The sequence below is a fragment of the Alligator mississippiensis genome, chromosome 1 (assembly GCF_030867095.1).
Source record: "Alligator mississippiensis isolate rAllMis1 chromosome 1, rAllMis1, whole genome shotgun sequence".
NCBI classification, from domain to species: domain Eukaryota; kingdom Metazoa; phylum Chordata; order Crocodylia; family Alligatoridae; genus Alligator; species Alligator mississippiensis.
The window spans coordinates 39,920,861-39,931,153 of NC_081824.1; positions in this window are offsets into that span (position 1 = coordinate 39,920,861).

Consider the following 10,293-nt stretch of genomic DNA (forward strand, 5'->3'; position numbering starts at 1 on the left):
CTCTTATTATTTAAGAGCTATGCTTGTTCTTGTAAGCACTAGCCTAGGCAGGGAGTGTGAAGCACATTGCTGCGAAAGGTGTTTAAAGAGCATGAAGACTGCTGGAGTTCCCAGGGGCAGATTCGCAAGGGGGACTGAGGCACCTACCTAACATGTTAGAAATGAAGGCTAAATCCTATCTCCCCTTTCCTTGCCTACATTGTACTAACTTAGCCATGGAACAGAAATTTTCAGTTCATATGCACAGCTTGGGTTCTATTTCTACCCATGATGCAATAGGATTAATATGCATGCGTGGACAATAGATATATCATTTTATAGCTCAGCAGCTCAGTTGGTAGGATATTTGCCTTTGAGAGCCCAGTTCTAGGCACAAATCACCCAGAACAAGTTTGAACCTACAGCATCTTTTATTTCCTATCAAAGTGCTTTAACCACCAGACCACAGTTAGGCATATCCCAGAGTTCTTACCATCCATCCTCTTGAAGCTGGCCCACCGCACCTTGCTTTTAATATACAGTGGATAAACAGCATGCAGGGAGTTTCTAACCTCCTGGGACAAGGGCCCAGACCACAATCCCTTTCAGAGCAGCAGAAGACACAAGTTAAAACCCCTTTCTGAGTGAAGGGACCTAGAATACAAGTCTTCTGATTCCTGGACAAGTGCCCTAGCCACTAGACAAGTGGTTTTCAACCTCTGGCCCATGGACCCATAGGGATCCACAAACTATGTCTAAGGGGTCTGTGAAAGATTACTATAATCAGTCAAAAGTATGTGAAAACCCATGTTTACAATTCAAAGGGGTCTGCATCTCCATTCAAAATTTGTAGGGATCCATAAATGAAACCAAGTTGAAAAACACTGCATGAGACTATTGGGTTAAAACATGAGAGGTCCCTTCTTCTCAGGTAATAAACAGCCAACAGTCATGCTTTCTCTGCAGCTGAGGTTTTGGGATTTACACAGTGTTATACATGTGTTTGGGTAGTTATGATCCATGCACATAGATTGAGAGTAGCTACATAGAATCGAAACTCCACATAAGTGCCAAAAAATGATGTTACATGGCTGCATATATGCCACTTAGGCACATGAAAGTAAAATAAGATTTAGCCCTAAGTGCTTTACCCTGGAGGTCCCTAGAGTCCCTGGACACATATGGTTCCACCAGCAAAGTACCCTTGGACCCCAAATATCAACCTATTTGAGCAGGAGCATTGCCTGTCTCTCCTGCCTCACAAACAGGTACCCTTGGTGTAGGCTATAGTTACTTCTTTTCTTCTCCTTAGTCCAATTAATATTCAATGATGTGATCCCAACTGGAAGAACTTCAACAGAAGGACCTCAGAGGTCTTTTTACCCCACTGCCATGTCATGCCCCAAATGTCCCAATAACCTAGCAATTAGCATTCTTTCCTGTGAGGGACAAGGCACAAATTTAAATCAGTCAGAAAGGAGACTTGAACTTACTAAACAGGATGCCTAACTCAGGGCTGTACTGCACACCTCAGGAGAAGACAAGCTGCTCTGTACCTATGCATTTTTCTTTAGCCCATCTTTTGGAGTGGCTGATGCTGCTACTTTGGAACAGTCCTTGGGTTCAAGATGAAACAAGATTTAAAAATATTTACTTACACAAGGAAGCTCTTTGTATTTGCATAACTTTCAGAAACTAGGTCATTTGTCAGCAGCCCTTCTCCATGAACATCTCACATGTGAATTATAATCTCAAATGTCTTAATCTAGCATTTCCTTAATTGGAATTCCCTTATTCCTCACTTGCATTTTTTCCAGCAAGATTTTATTTATGTTCTCACCCTGTGATACACTGTACCTTTTTCAGTCTTCTTTGGCAGTAGTAAATCCTTTAGTAAAGAACAATTTAAAAAAATAAAGGTATTCATAGGAGTAAGGCAACCAGGATTGGATTTTACATAATGATGACTGGTTATGCTCATAAAGACTGTTTTTTTGGTTTTTCATCTTGAGATAGAGAAACAGTCTCTACCAAAGCAACATGATTTTTGGAAAGATGAGTCATAGACTCAAAGCTGAGGAGGGGGGAGCACTAGATCACCCTCTTGACTGTATTGATTATGGTACACAGAGAGCTCAATCTCTGATGTAATGGGAAGGAAGACAGAACATGGCACTTCCCCAAGGATTAAGAGGGTTTGTGTTATTATATGAGTCTCCTCCAAGTGAGGACAGGGATTATTTTTCAAAACTCTTTGAAACAAAAACTAAGATAAAGCTTTGATTTTTTTTCCCCCACTCACTTGGAAATGTTATCTAATCTAATAACTCCCACCACCTCCCAATTCAAACCCCAGCAAATTGGATGCTGGCTCCTGAAGGGTTGACCTTCTTGTACACAGCCCCCGTAATGAACTCTGGCTTCATTTTATAATATTTTTGCAAATTAAAATTACAGCTTTTGGAAAATATAGACACTCTCAGTGCTTTTAGAAAAAGCATCATCTTTTTTGGTCCTCCTTTCAAAAGATGATGTAAGTAATTTAAGTCACTTTTGACTTCAAGGGGCAGAGGGCTGAACCTGTTGTTCTGGGAAGAAGTTTCTTTATGCAAAGTAAATATAATTCAAAGAATATGTGTTGCAAGCTGTTACGTCTCAGCTGTGTGTTCTTGGGCAACCCTGGCACAGGATGCAGTCTGTCTGACTCACAAAGGACTCACCCCCCCTTCCCTCCCTCCCTCCCCCCCTCCCTCCCCTCCTCCACCTAAACGAAACTGATTAAGATGCAATGAGAGACGCACCTAAGACCCTCAACATAAGGGTGACAAGAGTAAACCAACTGCCCTAGGTCTCATTTGCATCTGAGATGGAACCAGATGACCATTCATTTACATGAGAGATGGAGAACAGAGAGCCTGAAGCAGAGACTGCAGTGAATTCTGGGACCAGAGAAGCAGGGGAGCACTGCATGATGGGGAATCTGTGCTCCAAATGTTAATCAACCCATGTTCACACACACCCAGCTCAGCATTTATCAGACCAGTTCTAATCTGGATTTACTAAGGACTTCTCCCCCCCCCCCCCCCCAGACACACACACACCTCTAAGTTTAATAGGCATCTCGGGCCGTACATTCCCCGGTCCCACTATGGGAGGCCTATTTAAACTTAATTGACTAAAACTCAGTTGCCGGGTTAGGGAATGCTGAGGCAAGAGACCGAGTCAGAGGGGGTATGGGCAACATTTGAACAGTGGTTAAGGGTTCATCACAACATCCAGCCTGTCAGAGCCCTAATCACAGGTGTTGTCATACCTTTCCCGAGACGACTGGTGGGAATCCTCTCCACAAAAGGTTATGAGCACCCCAATAATTGTCTTAAGTCTGTTAAAAGACTATGGTAAAATCTGGAAAAGTCATGCTAAGCTGAGGCTTGTGCACAACAAGTAAAAATCCAAAATCTTGATGCTGCAAGCTATCTATTGTTTCTGAAGAAACCATGCGATATCACATCAGTATATCTGCCATCCATAGGAATTTCAAGCTGGCTCCCAAGTATTTGGTTACTCCCTAATCTTATGTGTTTCCTGACTATCAATCAGTTTCCTGAGATGCTCCAAACCAGATAACCCCTTGTCAATAGAAAAGACAATGATTTACACAATTAAGGATGCTTCGAAGCAGCTGAACTGAGGGTATAAAAATCTGTAAAAAGTGTGTGTGCTTCAAGAAGAAGAAAAAGAAGAAGGAAGAAAGAAGAAAGAAGAAGAAAACTCCTGTGCTGACACCATCCCCCGTTGTTCTTGGGACGCTGGAAGAACAGATTATCTCCCTTCAAGGACTGTGCCTGTCAGCTCTGCAGCCTGAGTACCTTGTGTGGTGAGATCCCAGCGCTCTCTCTCTCTTTTCTCTCTAGGCATAAACTTCTGAACCTGAACTGTATCAGTTAAGCTTAAGCTAAGTTTCCCCAAATACTTAGTGAAACCAGGGTAGTACTGTCATTGTTTGTGTTTGTTTTCCTTTTGCATATCTATTACTACTAGTACCATTATATATTTCATATGCTTAGCAATAAATAACTTTTATAGTCAAACTGATAGTAATTGGGTATATTTTTCCTTCTCTGCTTCTCTTTCCTCCCATGCTCTGCAGCAACGCTTCTTTTACCTAAGCTAAAGATCCCTGTGAAGCCCAAAAATATTGTGGGGTCTGCTCATCAAGAGGCCAAAGAGTGGGACGTGCTGAGTTTGAAACACATAAGGGGATCAGCTTGAACAGGCTGATTGACCCAGTTTGACTCAGACATGTCCATATGAACTGAATGCTGGCCCATGAGGGTGTCAGCTGGACACCCAGCTGGATTCAGAGGGATTCTGTTCACCTGTGTGCTTGTGTCTGACTGCAGTGTATTGTTGCTCTTATGAACTGATTCTTGGCATATGAGGGTGTCAGCCTGTCCATGCTGATCAACCCGGCCGGGTCAGGCGTGTCACATTAATTTGTGTGTGTTTGTGTGTATGATTGATTTGGTGACTGGAGGAACCCAGTCCCATTGACATTGAGTCCTGCAAGATAGCTCCATTGGGGGTGAGGGCTTGCAGAAGGGAGAGATACAGCTCCGTATAGTAACATAAGCAGCACATTGACAGAATCACCAAGACCCTAGAAACTATTCCTAATAAATGAGCACACCCCAAAGTAATGGGCAAATTTGGTAACAAAGCATACAGACATGATATGTATTCATCATCTTTTTCCATAGGGTTGTTTGACAGTATATTAGAGACAAAAATTTCCTTAATAATCAATGCTAATACTAACAAGTTATATGCATGCAATTTGTGTAGTATCTTTTCTTCTGAAATGTGCCTCATTTCTTCACTCAAAATTTAATCTCTTTCTTCTTAATCTGCACAGAGTTCAGGGAGTGAAACACCTCATACAAGCTGTAGACTAGAATTAAAGGATAATTTTTCATTTTTATGAAAAACTTGTGTTATTCTTATTGTCTCAGCCACTCTTTATTGGTTTAATGCTACTAAAATTAAATTAATAGGAAAAGGAAGATTATAATTTATTATACATTCACTTATGTTATCAATAAATGAAAAAACATATGCATATATATCTATTCTTCAGAAAAACAAAAACGTTAAAAGGAGGTATGTCTCTACATTTATTAATGCACCTTAGATACTGCACATTTAGCTTAGTACTTGCTTCATAAAGTACTAACTGAATGCACAGTAAATAGAGTTACTGCACAGTAGCACCAGCACAGTTATTTTGTGATGCTTACTGCTCATGAGCCTAATAACCAGGGATCCTGGTTTTCTCTGATAAAAAAAACCCAATTTTCAGATTTAAAAAAGTAACCCAAAATGTATATTTTTCTATAATTAAAATGAAACAGCACTACGTATATATTTATATATTAGTGACCTTTCATTTTAATCACAGAAAAATGTGGATTTTGGGTTACTTTAATATGAAAATTTAAGACTTTTATTTTTATCAAAGAAAACCAGGATCCCTGCTAATAACACTGTGCAGTTGGCTATTAGCATGGCTTTTAGCTGCCATGCTACTGTTATTAGGCTAATGCGCAGTAAGAGTCTCGTGTAGGCACGCCCAGGGAAACAGAAAGATAGTTATCTGGATCAAGCATTCATCTCAATTAAACAATATATAAAACCCTTTTGTCATCCTGTAACTAAATCATCATTCTTATCTGACAACAGAAACATGCTGCTGTTGCTGCTTATGAAGCACATTTTTAGATAACCTAACCTGTCTTTTTGGAGACACCGAAAAAAAGATTCTCACATCAATATGTTAAAGGCTCAGAGTAGTTGACATTTTATTTTAACCATTTACTGGATGAACTGTTGAAATATATAAACTTTACACACATTGTTAAAATGTGTGTGTGTGTGTGTGTGTGTGTGTGTGTGTGTGTGTGTACACGTGTGGACAGATACATATACACATACACATACACATGCTTAAAACAGAACAGAAGTATGTTACTCTGAGCTTTTACCAAATTGTATTTGAAAATCCTCTTTAAGTATTTCTAACAAGAGACCTATAATACACACTGCAGCAGCAACACCATGTTTCTCTCAGCAGAGAAGAATAATGATCTAATTTCAAGACTACACAATGAATTTTTATAACATTTAACTGAGATAGAAGTTTGATCCAGATAGCCATCTCCCTGTTTTTTTTCAGTTTGATATTGCCATCCTACAGCTCTTTAAAGATATGTTTTAAAGAGCAGATCAAGGATATACTGTTCAATCCTTGTGGGAGTTTTACGCACGTATAAGATTCTTCATGAGTGACAAAATTGTTTTGTTTCCCAGGGTATGATGAAGAACAAGTAAAGTGATTACATACTGTAAATTAAATTCAATGCTGGAGTTAGGAGATACAAGTTCAGTAAGGTATCTGTATTTGTGGCTATTTATACGGGAGTAGGTTACTGTCCTGTGTGGGTGGTAATAATATTTGTACTCTCATCTGTGCTTAAGAATTCATGCTAGATTAAAAGAATGTACAAATGATGCCCCCACAGACTTCAGAGAAGGAAGGCAACACATTTACTCCATTATAAGAAGAAATAAAGCCAAGAGAGAGAAATAGAAAGGTTGGTCATTACATCAGCTTGTCATGATGAACTATCTGCCATTACTACTCTAGGATGAGATTTTTCTTTTCAAGGTGCACATTTGCTATGTTGTGCACTTACTCTGTCAAGTGTCATTAGTCAAAAGAGATTGCACTATTGGTACCTCTTATTATAAGATGTTCTTAAAGATGTCTGGAGAATAGTCTCTATGGGATAGGTGTGGCTTTCATGAGTTGCAATTTCTCATCTCTTCCATAGGAAGGCAGAATTGCTAGTAAGACTTAATCCAGGATAGCCCTTGTTCATCTTTGTCCCTTTCTTGACTCTGTCACACAAGGAATTCTGAATTAATTATATTGAGATATAGACTTGCATATAAATATACCTAAGTGTGCTCATCAGGCTACATCAGGCTACATTTCCTAGGCTACTGCCTAGGAAATGACCTGCTTGGTGGCACGGGAGTGGAAAGGGATCTTGGAGTCCTAGTGGACTCCAAGATGAACATGAGTCGGCAGTGTGACGAAGCCATCAGAAAAGCTAATGGCACTTTATCGTGCATCAGCAGATGCATGACGAATAGATCCAAGGAGGTGATACTTCCCCTCTATCGGGCGCTGGTCAGACCGCAGTTGGAGTACTGCGCGCAATTCTGGGCGCCGCACTTCAAGAGAGATGTGGATAACCTGGAGAAGGTCCAGAGAAGGGCCACTCATATGGTTAAGGGCTTGCAGGCCAAGCCCTATGAGGAGAGACTAGAGAACCTGGACCTTTTTAGCCTCCGCAAGAGAAGGTTGAGAGGCGACCTTGTGGCTGCCTATAAGTTCATCACGGGGGCACAGAAGGGAATTGGTGAGGTTTTATTCACCAAGGCGCCCCCGGGGGTTACAAGAAATAGTGGCCATAAGCTGGCAGAGAGCAGATTTAGACTAGACATTAGGAAGAACTTCTTCACAGTTAGAGCGGCCAAGGTCTGGAATGGGCTCCCAAGGGAGGTGGTGCTGTCTCCTACCCTGGGGGTCTTCAAGAGGAGGTTAGATAAGCATCTAGCCGGGGTCATCTAAACCCAGCACACTTTCCTGCCTATGCAGGGGGTCGGACTCAATGATCTATTGAGGTCCCTTCTGACCCTAACATCTATGAATCTATGAATCATTGTGGGAAAATGACGTGCTGGATGACGTATCAGAAATACCAGAAAGTTTTGAAATGTTACCATCAGTAATGTCCTTGGAAAATCCTCCATATCAGTTGGAAATACAAAAGACAATGAATGCCAGCAAGGGTTGAAGCAAGCTCTACCAACATTGAAACCATGTTTATTAGGGGTGTGCGAAGCTTTGGTCACCGATTAGATTCAGAGAAGTTTTGGCCTGATTCAGAAGCCAAATCACTGAATCTAAATCAAATTGGGAGACAAAAAAAACCCACTCTGAATTGATTTGGAGCCTCCAAATCAATTCAGAAAAGATTTGGAAAAAGATTTGGAGATTAGGTGATTCAGAAGGCAGTCTTGCAGGGAAACAGAAACTGAGAAGAGGTAGGGGGAATGGGGGGGAGGGGGAAGACTGACATCTGTAGCTGGCCAGTGACTGGATCTTTCCTTGAGTCCTCTTCCAATCACAGTGCTCTGGGGGAGGGACATAGAAACAGCATATAAGCCTCTATCTGCAGCCTTTTTGTCCCTTTTGTGAGCTGTTTCTGCCTGAACAACAGCATCTGAAAGGTACTACTGCACTGGCTGGGCTTCCTATTCAGTCTCCTGTTAGTCTTTCTTCTGGGAAAGGATTGGATACAGCTTACTAATTACGCTTGCTTAGAATCCCTCTACTTATTGCTATCCAATCCATTTCTTTCAACTTATTCTTCCCCAAAAAAACCCTTATTTGTTCTTGTTATTTTTCCCCACACTTTTTAAAAAGAAAGCTGTACTTTGCCTGCCTGACAGTATGTGATCCATCACTGTGCACACATTACACACACTCACACACATATAGTAAACAGAGGAGAAGAGATATTATTTTCATATATATATATATATAATAAACAGAGAAGAGATATTACAGTAACACACACATACAGTAAACAGAGAAGAAGAAGAGATATTACTGTTGCACACGCACACACGTTTTCTAGCACAGCAAACATTATGAAGCATGCTGGAAAGGCAGATGCCAGGTCTTCTGGCAGGGGAGGGAGAGGGGTTAGAGGTGGTAAGGGGAGAGCTGCAAGTTCCCCCTCCCCACAGCTCAAACATAAATGCATCCTCTTTCCTGGCAGTGATGAGTCTTCTGCTGCCAGCGGGAGCAAGGAGGTGGGAGCAGTACCTGTCCCTGCACCTGCAACACCTCTCCTAACACCAGAAATAGCCACCAGCACCATCATGACAGTTTCCTCCACCCCAATTTCATCTCCCAGTGTGATCCTCCCAGAGCCAGAGGAGGATCTGGATCTGGAAGCAGGGGACCTGAGCACCCTAGCAAAAGAAATTCTGGGGAATGAGGGGGAATCTGAGTTTGTGCTCTGCACCTCTCAAAGAGCCAGGTCTCTTTCTCCAGAAGTTATCTCAGAGGAGGATGTGGGGGCAGGTGGCTCAGCTTCCCCTGTTGTTGTGCCTCTTCTGCTGAGGAGGGGGATAAGGCAGGATCTCCACCCTCAGCACGTGGCCCCATACTACCAATTGCACACACACACCACCTTTAGCAGAACAGTGGTGCCCTCCCTGTATGAGGCATGCAGGGAGTACTTGAGGGAGGAGCTGTGCAAGGCAGGTCTGCAGGTTGCTCTGCTCTTCATCTTGGACATCTGGAGCAGCCGGGGTGGAGATCATGCCTACCTCTCCCTCACAGGGCACTGGTGCAATCAGTCAGGCTATTGGTGGGCTGTCCTTCAAGCCTAGGTGATGGATGAGTCCCACACGACAAGGGAGATCATGGTGGCTTAACTGCATTGTGCAGGGGTGGCTCATTGGGCAAGTGAGCTCACCCTCAGGTTCATGATCACCAACAACGGGGCCAATATGATCAAGGCAGTGCATGATACCAACTTTGTTGGCATCCGCTGTGTGGCACATAAGTTCCACCTCATAGTCAGGGATGCCTTGGAGGGGGATGAGGATCCTGGTGACAGCACTATTACTACCACCCAGCTGATTTCAAAATGCAGGAAGGTGGTGGGTTACTTCCACCACAGCATCAAGTGGGGCAAGATGCTGCAGGACAAACAGGCAGAACTGAACGTCCCACAACACAAAATCATGCAGAATGAGGAGACTCAGTGGAACTCCATGTACCTGATACTGGACAGGCTGGTGGAGCAACAGAAGGCCATGCATGAGATGGCCTTGCTTAGGGAGAATGGGATCAGTGGCCCCTTTAACAAAGCTGAGTGGGATACCATATCTCAGATTCTGGGTGATCTCAAACCCTTCTGTGAGGCCACCAAGACCCTCAGTGTTGCTGATGCCTTCCTTAGCCAGGTGATCACCATTGTCAAGGAGCTTGAGAACCACATAGAGAAGTTCCAGAGGATCAATGTTCCTGGCTGGGGCAAGCCGCTTTCACCAGTGGTGCAGACACTGGTGAAGCAGCTGAGGGAGGGCATCAGGAAACAGCTGGATCTGTTGCAGTCCAGTATGGTCCACATACTGGCAGCCATGTGTGACCCAAGGATGAAGCACCAA